Source organism: Equus quagga, chromosome 5 (assembly GCF_021613505.1).
Source record: "Equus quagga isolate Etosha38 chromosome 5, UCLA_HA_Equagga_1.0, whole genome shotgun sequence".
In the NCBI taxonomy this organism is placed as follows: Eukaryota; Metazoa; Chordata; class Mammalia; order Perissodactyla; family Equidae; genus Equus; species Equus quagga.
Window position 1 is genome coordinate 85,579,672 of NC_060271.1, and position 12,623 is coordinate 85,592,294.

The 12,623-nt window shown below is 47.0% G+C and overlaps 1 long non-coding RNA gene across 1 annotated transcript; it reads left to right on the forward strand.

Annotated features, from left to right (window-relative positions):
• Positions 1-7,993: 7,993 nt before the first annotated feature.
• Positions 7,994-11,701, forward strand: LOC124239990 (uncharacterized). Its single transcript, XR_006888746.1, has 3 exons — positions 7,994-8,417; positions 8,976-9,126; positions 10,115-11,701. It is a non-coding gene; the product is annotated as an uncharacterized LOC124239990 (long non-coding RNA).
• The last annotated feature ends 922 nt before the right edge of the window (positions 11,702-12,623 follow it).

Sequence of the window (12,623 nt, forward strand, 5' to 3'; positions counted from 1 at the left end):
CCCACTGGTTTGCACGGACTGGCCTTGGGAAAGGAGCCAAACGAATCTCCAGGATACAAGCCCTCAAACTGTTTGCAGGGATGGTAGACCACTTCCAATTCCATCTAGAATGTGAGAAAGTTCAGGTCACCCAAGAAAGCCCTGCATTAATGTCCCTCGCGCTTTCCTACCAGGGGGTGAGGGTGAGTTTGTGAAGTACCAAGGAATCAGGAACACAGCTGCAAAGAAACTAAAACCTCTGAACACAAGCTTGGCCTTGACCTTTTGAGGTCCTTACTCGGACCACTGCAAATGTCAGAGAAGGAGTATTTTGGGCACTGGGGATAGAAGGAGGCCTTGCTTCTTCTCGGGAACAAAGGTTTGCCAAGCAGAAAGATGGAGCACACCACCAACTCTAGGAAGACATATTTTTCTCAGGGGAATGGCGAGCAAAATTTGTCTATAATCCATAACAGAGAATGGAATGATTAAGTATCCTAAAAGTTTGTTATTGGCCAGTAGACCAGTGGATCTTGACCCATGTTCTGTGATGTCCATTTATAGGTTTGTCACCAAATTTTGATTCATGTGTACAATTTATTTTTGCTAAAACTCAGGATGCACATTACTAGAGTGCTATTTGGTAAATAAAACATTTTTTCAAGGAAATTTTCTAATCTCATTTCGAGTTGAGTGCAATTCATTGTAAGTAAGAGGTATAAGGTATGATATAACAGCAACCTAGAATCAAACGAAATTTGTGGATTTACTAAAATGTGGGAGAACAACCCAGGCTAGAATAACATAATGGTTCAAGGCTCAGGCTCTGGAGTCGGGCTCCCTGGGTTCAAATCCTGGCTCTTCCTAGTTATGGGATCAGAGGTAAATTTCCTCATGTTCAAAATAGGGGTAATACTACCCACCCCATAGATTGTCAGGAAGATTGTAGTATTTTTAACGTGCTTAGAACTTTGCTGGCACAGAAACATTAGCATTATCCCTAGATTGTACTATTCACTCAGGAAATATATACTGAGTATCTACTGTGTTTCAGGCATTGTCTAGGCACCGGGGATAAGTGGCATGAAAAAAAGACACCACTTCCCTCATAGACAAGGGGAGAAAACATTAGCTAATAATTACACAAACAGAGACAAAATTGAAATTGCCATGAGTGGCAGTACTTGCAGCCAACAAGAGCTGGTAATGACTGCTGGGGGGTTGGCCTTCTTGAGGAAGTGACCTTACGTGCTATCTGATGCATTCGCATGGCAAAGTTTCACTGGGTAAAGATGGGAGGACTAAGACCAAACATGTTTCTTATTATAAAGTACAATATCACAGGCAGGTAAAGGCTAGGGGCAGAGACATCCTTGACAGGGTTTTAGATTCTGTGGAAAAGGTGGCAGATGGCCTGGACAAAGATTGTAGTGGAAACAGAATAAATGGGACACAGCATTTTCCCTTCTTGGAAGGACCTCTGAAAGGAGAAGGCCTATGTACCCCACTGCCTGGCATGGGCCACATCCCTAGAAATGTAGGTAAGACCAGGGCGAACCCATCAACAACATCTTCTCAGCACCCCTGGGTTCCGAGCAGGCATCAGAGGAAATGCAAAGAGAAGTGTGTGTTCTTCTTTGGATTAAGTCTGTTTTCCCTCTTGGAGCAGTCCCCAGGAGCAGGTGTGCTCTTCATGATGCCGTGTTGGACGGCCCCACCTCCTCCAGCCCTGAGCGGCTGTGAGATAAAAGCCTCTAAACCAAGACTGGAGCCTGTATCACAGCTGATTCATTTCGTGCGCTTCCAGGTCCCAGCTAAACCTACGCAGAGCGGGGTGTGGCAGCCAGGAGACAGCTTTCAGGTTAGAGGTAAACAGGGCCAGAATCAATGAGGAAATTGATAACGGGGGCGGGGGGCTGGGTATAGCAATTCCACCCCACCCCGTCACCAGATGAAGATCCGCTCTGAGAGGGAGACATGGGGTGTCATATAACTACATGTAAACCAGTTAGCAGAGTGTCTGGCATTTAACAGATGCTACTTATTATTTTCTCCTATGCATATAACTGAATAATTTCACCTCATTTAAGATCTTTGGTAAATGCTTTTGGTGTTAATGTTTGGGGGACACATCTTACCTAGTGGCTGGTTCTTTCTTGGCCCCTGAAGCCCACAGCGATGCTGGGGTCTCTTTGCCTTAGAAAAAAGTCAGTCAGAGGCCCCTGAATACCATCATTCTCTCACACACGGTCTGGCCTGTGCCTTGGGGTAATCATTTCCTTTCTCTCTCCTCTCTCCTGGGCTCTCAGGGCTGAGGGAACTGGGAGAGCCGTCGGACTATGAACAACCAGCCCAAGGGGGCATTGCCACTTCCTGGAGGGGGCTCCTGCCAGGGCTCCCCCAGCTCTTTGCAAGCCCCCCCGCAATGCCCACCCAGGAAAACCATCCCACCCTGGGGCTACACTAGCCTCAGGTGGAAAAAAATTTCAAGCAGTCTAAGGTTAGCAGATGAAATAATAATCAGAATCTACCATATACTGAATGTTACTGTGCATCAGTTCAGTTCAAACACCACATCTTACAGGAGCCCTCTGAGGTGGGTACTGTTATAAGCTCCACTTCACTAATAAAGAAACTGAAGCTCAAAGAGGTTAAGTACCTGGTAAGTGACTAGAGTGGGAATCTGACATAAGCGGTCAGACTCCAGAGCTCATGCTGTCAACATCTTTATCCTGCCTTCCCAAGAGACCACTGAGGCCCTTTGGTTCTTCCCAGCTCTCCGCCTTTTCCTGCTCCTAAGCAGCTGAGTGCACCTTGGTAGCTGGGGACTGCAGGGTATCAAGCAGGAGATTGCATACCTCTCACCTCCTACCGTGCCTGGTGCTTAGTAGGCACTCAACATACGCAAGACTCTCCCACCCCCTTTGCTTCTCAGCACCAGGGCTTCACTCTGGGGGACAGTTAAGATGCCACCCTTCACCCATGTCTTCTTTGACTGAACTTGTGGCTGTTGATTGGAGGTGGGTAAAGAAGTACCCACTTATCCATTCATCTAGCAATACTGATAGAGCACGTACCCCCTGCCAGGCTCAGTGCCAGGCTGGAAGTAAAGACACGAAGCAGACCCCTCTCTTCTTGGAGCTGACAATCTGATCAGAGGTGTGAGACAAGCAAATGGCTCATTTCCATAGAGGATGACGGAGGTCGGTACCTGGGTTGGGCGGGGTGGTGCACAGGAGGAGCAGAGTGGTCCAAGAAGGCTTCCTAGAGACAGTGCCTGAGCTGTACTCTGGTGGAAAAGTGAGAAAGAGCAGGACATTCCAGGTAGAGAGAGCAGCATATGGAAACACACAGTGATGAAATAAACTAGAATAAACAGGAAGCTATGAAAAAAAAGAGGAACAATGAACGGCTCGACCACTGCTTCTCAACAAGGGTGATTTTGTCCCCCAGGGGACATTTGTTAACATCTGGAAACATTTTTTTTTTGCTTACCACAACTGTACATGTGTGTGTGCCCACTACTGGCATCTAATGGGTGGAGGCCAGGGATGTTGCTAAATATCTTACAATGCACGGGACAGCCCTCTACAACAAAGAATTGTATCTGGCCCGAGATGTCAGCAGTGCCAGGGTTGAGAAACCCTGGACTAGATCAAGAAATATAAAAACATACTGCAGTACTTTGATAATCGAAAACTTCGTAGTACTAGCACATGAATAGATGGAGACTAATGGAACAGCTTAGGAAGAATATAAATCCATTTAGTACATGGTAAAGGCAGCATACCAGATTTAATGACTATTCCATAAGTGGTGTTGAGATTCCTGAGTAGCCAGCCAGAAAAAAATTAAGCTGGAGCCATACTTCACACCAGATACCAGAATAAACTCCAAATGGATTAAACATTTAAATGTAAACAATAAAACCACAAAAGCACCAAGAAAAAACATGAGAGAATTCTTTTATAAATCCTAGAGTGGGAAAATTCTTCCTAACTATGACTCAAAACCCACAAGCTATAAAATAACAATAGATAAATTCACCTAATAAAGTGAAAAAAAAAAAACCTGTTTAAAGATAGTGCATGCCAAGCAAACAAGCAAACCTGTATAAGCAAAGTCAAGACCAAACGAAAACCTGGAAAGAATATATACAGCTCAGCAGACTAAGGGCTAATCTCCTTGAATTATAAAGATATACACACAAATCTCTAAAGAAACGATCAATAAAAATATGAGCAAAGGATATGAAAAGACAACTCACAGGAACAAAAGAAATACAAATGGCTGCTAAACACATGAAAAGGTGTTCAACCTCCCCCATGATAAGAAAAATACAAGTGAAAGTGCTTAGATGGCTTTTGGGGCCAACCCAGTGGCATAGTGGTTAAGTTCACGCACTCTGCTTCAGCAGCCCAGGGTTTGCAGGTTCAAATCCCAGATATGGACCTACACACTGCTCATCAAGCCATGCTGTGGCAGCATCCCATATATAAAATGGAGGAAGATTGGCACAGATATTAACTCAAGGCCAATCTTCCTCACCAAGAAAAAAAAAGTGCTGAGATGGCTTTTCTTTTTTTAACCTATTAGACTGGCAAAAACCCAAGTTTGAAAAATGCCTGGTTGGCTGTGAGGACACAGACATTCCCATACATCGCTGGTGGGTATGTCAACTAGTACAGCCCCTATAATGGCAATTTAGCAATACTGATGCAAATAAACACATGGATCTGCTGACCCAGCAATTCCACTTCTCAGAGCCTACCCCACAGAGAGGTACATTTGCATGCAGAGGAGGCGGCATATGCATTCAGTTATAAATTACAGCAAAAGATTAGAAACCATTTAAACGCTCATTAATAGCGAACTGGTTAAATAAATTAGGGGTCAGCAATCTCTGCCTCTTTTTGTAGGGCTTGCAGCTAAGAATAGTTTTAACATGTTTAAGTGGTTAAAAAAAATCAAAAGAAGAATCCTATTTCACGACACATGAACACTATATAAAATTCTAACGTCAGCGTCCGTGAGTAAGGTTGTATTGGAACACGGCCACGCTCCTCTGTCAACACAGGGTCCAGGGCTTACGCCCTATACGTGAGAGTCGAGTAGTTTCCACAGACACCGGATGGCCCACAAAACCTAAAATATTTACCACCTGGGCCCTTACAGAAAGTTTGCTGGATTAGAGTATGTCCACGCAATTGAATACCACTGAGCTACAAAAAGCTCTTCATGGACTGCTGTGGAAGGGTTTCTAGTGTATTATTACCAAATTTTTTTTTTTTTAAAGATTTTATTATTTCCTTTTTCTCCCCAAAGCCCCCTGGTACATAGTTGTATATTCTTCGTTGTGGGTTCTTCTAGTTGTGGCATGTGGGACGCTGCCTCAGCGTGGTCTGATGAGCAGTGCCATGTCTGCGCCCAGGATTCGAACCAATGAAACACTGGGCCGCCTGCAGAGGAGCGCGCGAACTCAACCACTCGGCCACGGGGCCAGCCCCTATTACCAAATTTTTAAAAAGCACATGTAGAAAGCACGAATGGCATGTTATCATTTGAGTAAAAAAGGGAGGATATAGTTGTGAAAAAAGAAAAAGAAAGTGTGAATTGTGTGAGATCATTTGCGTCAAAAAAGGGAGAAACACGCATAAAAATTATCCAGAAGGAAATACAAGAAATTAGTAAACAGTGGTCGAGGGAGTAGGATATTGTGTGTGTGTGTGTATAAACGTGTTATCTACTCAAAAAAGTAAATTAAAAATCATTTTAGGCACCGGCCCCATGGCCAAGTGGTTAGGTTCACGCACTCCATTTCGGTGGCCCAGGGTTTCGCTGGTTCAGATCCTGGGCATGGACATGGCTCTGCTCATCAAGCCATGCTGAGGTGGCATCCCACATGCCACAACTAGAAGGACCCACAACTAAAAATATGCAACTATGTAGTGGGGGGCTTTGGAAAGAAGAAGAAGAAGAGAAGAAGATTGGCAACAGATGTTAGCTCAGGTGCCAATCTTTAAAAAGAAAAAATCATTAAAAAAAAATTGTGCTGGGTGAGAACGTGGATTTCAGCCGCTGCAAGGCACTGGGCCTCGCTGGAACAGTGCTTGTGAGCGGGGCTTGAGGAGTGACAAGCTTAGGGAAGCCCGTGGGGCCTGATCAGAAAAGGCCTGTCTGAGGGGCCAGGGAGTTCACACAGCCACATATCAACAAGATCAACCTGTGCTTTAAAAAATGACATTCTGAAAAGCAGGAAAGAGTGGATGGAAGAGGCCTGGGCGGGTAGGGAGAGAAGGGGGTGGACCGGAGGGTGGGGATCAGTAGCTGCCTCTAGGGGAGGACCTGGAGGCTGAGGACCAGGGATGGAATGGGGGCTTAAATTTTTACTCTAAATCTTCCTGTTGGATTTTTGCATGTGCATTCATTTCCTATAAAAATAGCTTTGCTTATTTTTGAAAGAAAAGCCCTTTAGGCCAGGTATGAGAGGGCCTGCACTGCGGGGCCGTGGCAGTGGTGGTGGCTGGGGAGGAAGAGGGAAAGTCAGGAGCAGAGCTGCCAGGATTCACTGGAAGTGTGGGGATGGGCCTGGAACTGCACCCACACCTCTGAGGACCTGGGGAGCAGAGCCTAGTGCGGAGGGGGGCTGGAGGGTGGAAAGTTTGCCTGCTCCCAGGTGACTTTTCTGACTTCCTAGGCCACCACATAAGTATCCTGTAGGCATAAACCATCATCCAGGCACTCTGGGCCTTTGATTCCACTTTGACCCCAGCAGGCCATCTACAGCCTGGCTACCATGGCAAGCCCCCTCTTATGCAGATGATAAGGTCCAGCCAAGGCTACCCGGAATACCAACCTAGTCCCTTCCTCCTCCCTCCTCCCAGCCTTACCAACCCCTTCCCTTCTCATTGCTCCAAAGGAAGCTCTGCCCGACCAAGCTTGGGAACTGGGTTTCTAGACTCTTGCTAGGACTTCTCCGAGTCATTAATCTTCTTTTTATTTATATATATCACACTTGCCCCAATGACACTGCACCATAAGTTCTTTGGAGGCAAAGACTTCCAGGTCATTGTGACCTCACAGAAGCATACCATTTCTTTCCTACATCATAGGTGCCCAAAAATGTGCTGAGTGGCTGATGGACACTCCCCCGTTGCCTTCTTAGCAGCACTGCCAACACGGCTGCCCTCTACTCTGCACAGCCCAACCTCCTACCGTGGAAACGCAGGGAGTCAAGCCTCTGCTCAGACCTTCGCCTCCCTTCAGTGCTCCTGTACATTCAGCCCTTCTTTGCCCAGATAGTATCAGCCAAACAGAAGCCCAGTAGCCAAAAGCTGTCTTTAAGCAAGTGTTTTGTTTGGCCTCTTGCACATCAAAGGGAACATAACAGTGACATGATAATAAGCAGCAATGATCCTCATCGTTTCAAAGAGACAACATCAGTGCCAGCAGTGCCAGTGAGACCCTGGAGTGTCCGTTGCTTTCTGTGCGAATGGAAAATGCAGGTCAGCTACCTCTTCAGGTATAAAGAGTGCTCATGACGCTTAGAAAACTGGAAATCACTTTATAACTGCCATTGACTGTTATTGTCCCTAAGAGCTTCGAGATCACCACAACACGGCTCCCAATGTGCTCTTGATATATATGAGGGGGTACTCATGGTGCAATGAAATTAAACAGGTATTTAACGGCAACCCCAACCCAGATCCCAGGACAGGAAATAAACCCACTACTCAGCTCCTCAGGGGCACAGAGGATGGGTCTCACCCTGGGAGGGGGAGGGCCGGGAATGAAATGGCCTGGGGTCAGGGTCGAAGTCCTCTCAGCTCTGCCCGGGAGGGAAGGGCAGATGCTGGGCAGGTCTCACAAAGGAGCCTCATGGATCTGCCTCTTTTTTTTTTTTTTTTTTCTCCACTTCCTCCTAAGGGAGAAAGTTCTTTTCCTTCCCACCACTCTGGGCCGAGCGGAAGTTGAAAAGGGCTCCTTGTTCCTAAAGTTTTATATAGCTCAGTAAATGACTGCTGGGTCTCCAGCCTCAGGTCTGGAACTGCCTTCGCAGCCACACCTGGACAGTGGCCCATTTAGCAGAAAAGCCAGGGGCGATCTCCTCGGGGAGCTTTGTGCTTGTATTATAAACTGAAATAGCCCCCCAGGTCTCTGGGAAGGAGAGGACCTCGCTGCAGAAACATTTTTCCAGAAAGAGGAGCCGCGTTGAGTTGCCTGAATAACGTGGGGTCCAGCGCCACCTAGTGCCCGCTGTGGTGCTTGGCGTGCGTCCTGAGCTCTGGATGGGGCGTTTTGGAAAGCGGCTGTAACCAGGAGAGGGGCTACCATTCTCTGCGTGCAGGGCTGTCCTCATGCCCACGACAAGGGTCTGTGATTTTGGTGTGAGAAGCTGAGGAGCTACAATCCTAATGCGTCACAGATGCAGGTGTTGGGTAAGGAGATGGGGGTGTCTTTCTCTTGAAAAGAAGCTGGGCTGACTCACACGTAATATTTAGAGGCTTAGTCCCAGAAGATTGGCTTGGGTTTGTCTGCTTGAATGTTTTTGCTCACGCTAAGAAAAAAAAAAACTCTGGTGCTATTTTATGACTTTTTTGCTTTTCAAACTAGTTTCTCGGTGCTCCCCCCCCCCCCCCCCCGAGCCATCATATGGGCTATTTACAAAAAGTCTTTGCAAGCTGTCTCAGCACCAAACCCACTCCTGCTCCTTGCTCTTGTCTTGAGAGACAAGCAGTCTGCTTTCCTCAGCCTCCCACTTCCTGACTGCCTCCAGCCCTCTGCTAATCAAAGCCACCATTTGCTACTTGCCTTCCATTATTCATTTAAACCTCAGAACAGCCCAGCGAGTGGATATTAGTATTCTGATCTTATACATGAGAAAACTGATGCTTGGGGTGGTTTAGTGACTTACCCAAGACCTTTTAGCTAATAAGCAGAGGTGGGATTTGAACCCAAGTTATTGAGCTACAAAACTTTTGTTCATTTCACCGGAGGATTCCTGCACCATGAGGGGGTAACCAGCTATTGCAGAGGCAGCTACAGTATCCAGGAGGTTCTGGAGGAGATGAACACCCTTCTAGCTCAGAGGACACTTCCTGCTCTGGACCAGTGTCTGTGACCCCAAGGCTTGACTGGACCCTTGCGGTAAACACCCTCCTTCCTCACAGCCTCTGCCCGGGGCCCCACCCCAGCACAAACGCTTCCGCAGCCTACACTCCTCCACACTTGGAAACCACCCCAGAGGAATAATGAGAGCAAAGAGCAGGGATTTGGCAAATGTTCAGAATGCCAGGAGAATCATGGATTTGTCTCTGACTCCATGGGCCTTGGCCTCATCCAGTGGAAAACTGGGAAAATTCCCTACTGGCTCCTCCCCACCTCCCCCAACAACCATGCTTCACCAAACAGACACACCTCCAGAGGAAGGTTAAGTAAGGCCACTCTCTGGATTCCTCTGAAATAAAATTGTTGCTTAAAAATACAGATTCAAAAATAAAGTTTAAATGGGGTAACACACTGCAGTAAGATCCGATCCTGACTTCCACAAATGGGGTCGATGTTCAGGCTGCTGGGGGCTCGTGGGAGGTGGTTCCGGGTAATGCAAGGAGCACAGGATTAAGAGGCCTGGACTTAAATCCTCAGTCTGTCGCCCCCCGTCTGAGTGACTTTGGGCAAGTCACTTAATCTGTCTGAGCCTCATCTTCCTCATTTGTAGAGTGAAGGCAATTCTTTTCTTACCTATAAGGTTATAGATGAACAAGTGCTTTGTAAAGCCCTGCAGGGCAGGAGGTGCCATGTGAAGGGACAGCCGACGCTAGCAGGATTTAGGTTGGAGATTTTTATTACTTTGCCCTTTCCCTACCCACACCCAAAAAGAAGACTGTCTCCTTCTACAAAATGGATCTTAACACAGGCACACACACACACACAGAATCTCGCAGTCCCTGTGGGCTTATCACTTTTTTAGAGCTAATTGATCTTGGAAAACAGCTTTTCCCATGAAGATCCAGTGGCCAGGGACTGCTGACACCCACTCTTTAGAGGAGGCAGGAAAAGCAGAAGCAGACAGATAGATAGTGGCATCTGTTATTTGCAAGGGGAAGGCCCCGAAATGCTATTTCCTCTGTTGCAGGCTGATAAAGATGGACGTTTGTGGCCAGCACAGGAGCAGAGTCCTCCACAGCAGCCCAGCAGAGCTAATGCATTCAAAGGGAGAGGAATAAAAGCCTGATGAGGAGCTGTTAGGGAGAGGAGTGGTGTGGCATCCTCTCTCCCTGGTGGTGAAGCCAGTTTGAAAACCTCTTGATTTCTCCTCAGGCTCCATTTCTAATTTAAGGTGTCCCCACCCAGCTTGGCAAACTCTGTGCCTCTCCAGGAGAGAGGAAATAGCTTCCTAAGATGGGCGCAGGAAGAACAAAGGCCTCATTAGGATCAATCACTTATTCTGAGCCTACATTCCCAAGAATCTCTATCGATGATCTCGGGTACAAATGAAGTGGTAATTAAGGGAATAATGCAAATGATGTTCAGCTTAGTAACTCCCCTTGTAATTGAAATTTACTAAATTAAGTCTGAGATTTTTGAAACTAGGTCTTTAAAAAAAAAATCCCCGATTATAATCACCCCCTCTCCTCCTTCCCACCCACCCCTCCTTAATGTAATTAGTTTAAAATAAGATCTGTGGTATGGATGACGGTGCGCTGCCTACGGATATGTTGAAGTGGCGCTTGCTCTCTGAAATGTTGGTCTCCTATAAACAATCCTGGGAAGCGATTGAGGAGAGGGGGCTGGTATTGGCCGGGCTGCTGTTGCGTTGTCAACCACAGGATAAGGAAACTGGACACAGGGCTGGTGGCACTGGCGATGCTGGACAGGGAGAGAATTCTCAGCTTCTCTCTTCCGTTCCTTCCCTCCGCACCTTCAGATCTGGTGCGAGCTGAGGACCCTGCAGAGGAAGGAGTGAATGGTTGCTCTATTGGGGTGGGAGAGGAATTGGAATCTTTCTGCAGTCCTGACCTGGTGCCAACATGGGAGGCAGAGGGGTGAGGGGAGATCGGAAACCCATCTCTATTTTCTTAGAGGCCAGGGAGCTTAAGCTCAAACTGAAATAGCCCTGGGACTCCTCTGAGTCCTGTCCTCTGCCACCTGATGTGACCATCATTGGCCTTAACATTTCTCTTGACCTGCCCCAGTGGAGAGCCAAGCACACCAGTCTCAGCCTGCCCAGTGGAACCCCAGAGGAGCCCTGTGGCTGGAGGTGAGGACCTAGAAGGTGCTCCAGCCTCCCCATCCTCATCCCCAGTTTGGCCCTCATCCAAACCAGAAAGAAGGCTGAAAGTTGTCCTGAGGACCTCTGACATTCCAGAAGAGCAACATTGGCCTGTTTCATTTACGTCTGATGAAAAGACCTGTCTGTCTTTGAAATCACGCTGCAATTTCCTCGAGCAACTGGCAGAATGGCTGTGTGAGAACAGGAGAGAACCTCCCAGGGCTGGCTTCCTCATTCTCTGCCCCTCCGCTCGCCCCACCCTCCTGGCCCACAGCTTCTGGAAACTGTTAAGTAAACACAGAAACAGCTGGAGCTAGTTGACCCTCACACAGCAGTCAGAGGCTGCGAGGTCCATCCTAGAACTCCGCAAAACAGCAGCTCTCTGGTGGGTAGCACGGACCTAAAAGAAAATGTTTTCTCCCACTGACCCCCACCCTTTTATTTTTTTATTGAGATATAATTAACATATAACAGCATATTCATTTTAGGTGTACAACATAATCATTCAATATTTGTATATATTGTGAAATGATCACCACAATAAATCTAGTCAACGTCCATCACCACACGTAGTTAGAAATTTTTTTCTTGTGATGAGAACTTTTAAGATCTACTCTTTTGTCAACTTTCAAATATACAACACGGTATTGTTAACTAGAGTCACCGTGCTGTATATTACGTCCCCAGGGCTTATTTATCTTGTAACTGGAAGTTTATGCCTTTAGACCGGCACCCCTCCCCATTGTGTGTGTGTGCACATGTTTTCCCTCCATCCGTTCACATCACTGGTGTTTGAGACTTTAGGAAATCCCCAGCTGAACAGCTTCTGATGTCAGAGACAAGAAGCAGAGCTGTTTCTGGAGAGCATAATAGGTGTCTGTTCCATTAGAAAAGCAGATTTAAAAAAAAGACAGACAATAGCAATCTTGTCTCCAGTTAAGCCCGTACTTAAAACGCTGCCCTGATCTACTGTGGGTGTATTACTGTTGGATTCCAGTGCCCAGCGTGGGGCCAGGCATGTGGTAGGTGCTTAATAAATATTAGTTGGATGAATAAATAACTCTTGTCCAAAAACTTTGAGGAGCTTCTCAATGGTATGGGGAAAAGGCCCTAATTCTAGAATCTGCTATTTAGGATCCTGCAGTCAGATGCCAGCCTACCCTGCCTGCCTGATCCCCTCGCATGCTCTCTGCATGCTGACGCCACCAGGCTAGTCATCAGAGTCACCTGGAGGACTCGTTAAAACACAGCCAGCTGGGTCACACCCTGAGAGTTTCTGAGTCAATAGATCTGGGGTGGGGTGGAGAATTTGCCTTTCTAACAAGTTCCTGGATGCAACTGATGCTGCTGGTCAGGGACCACGCTGTGCCCA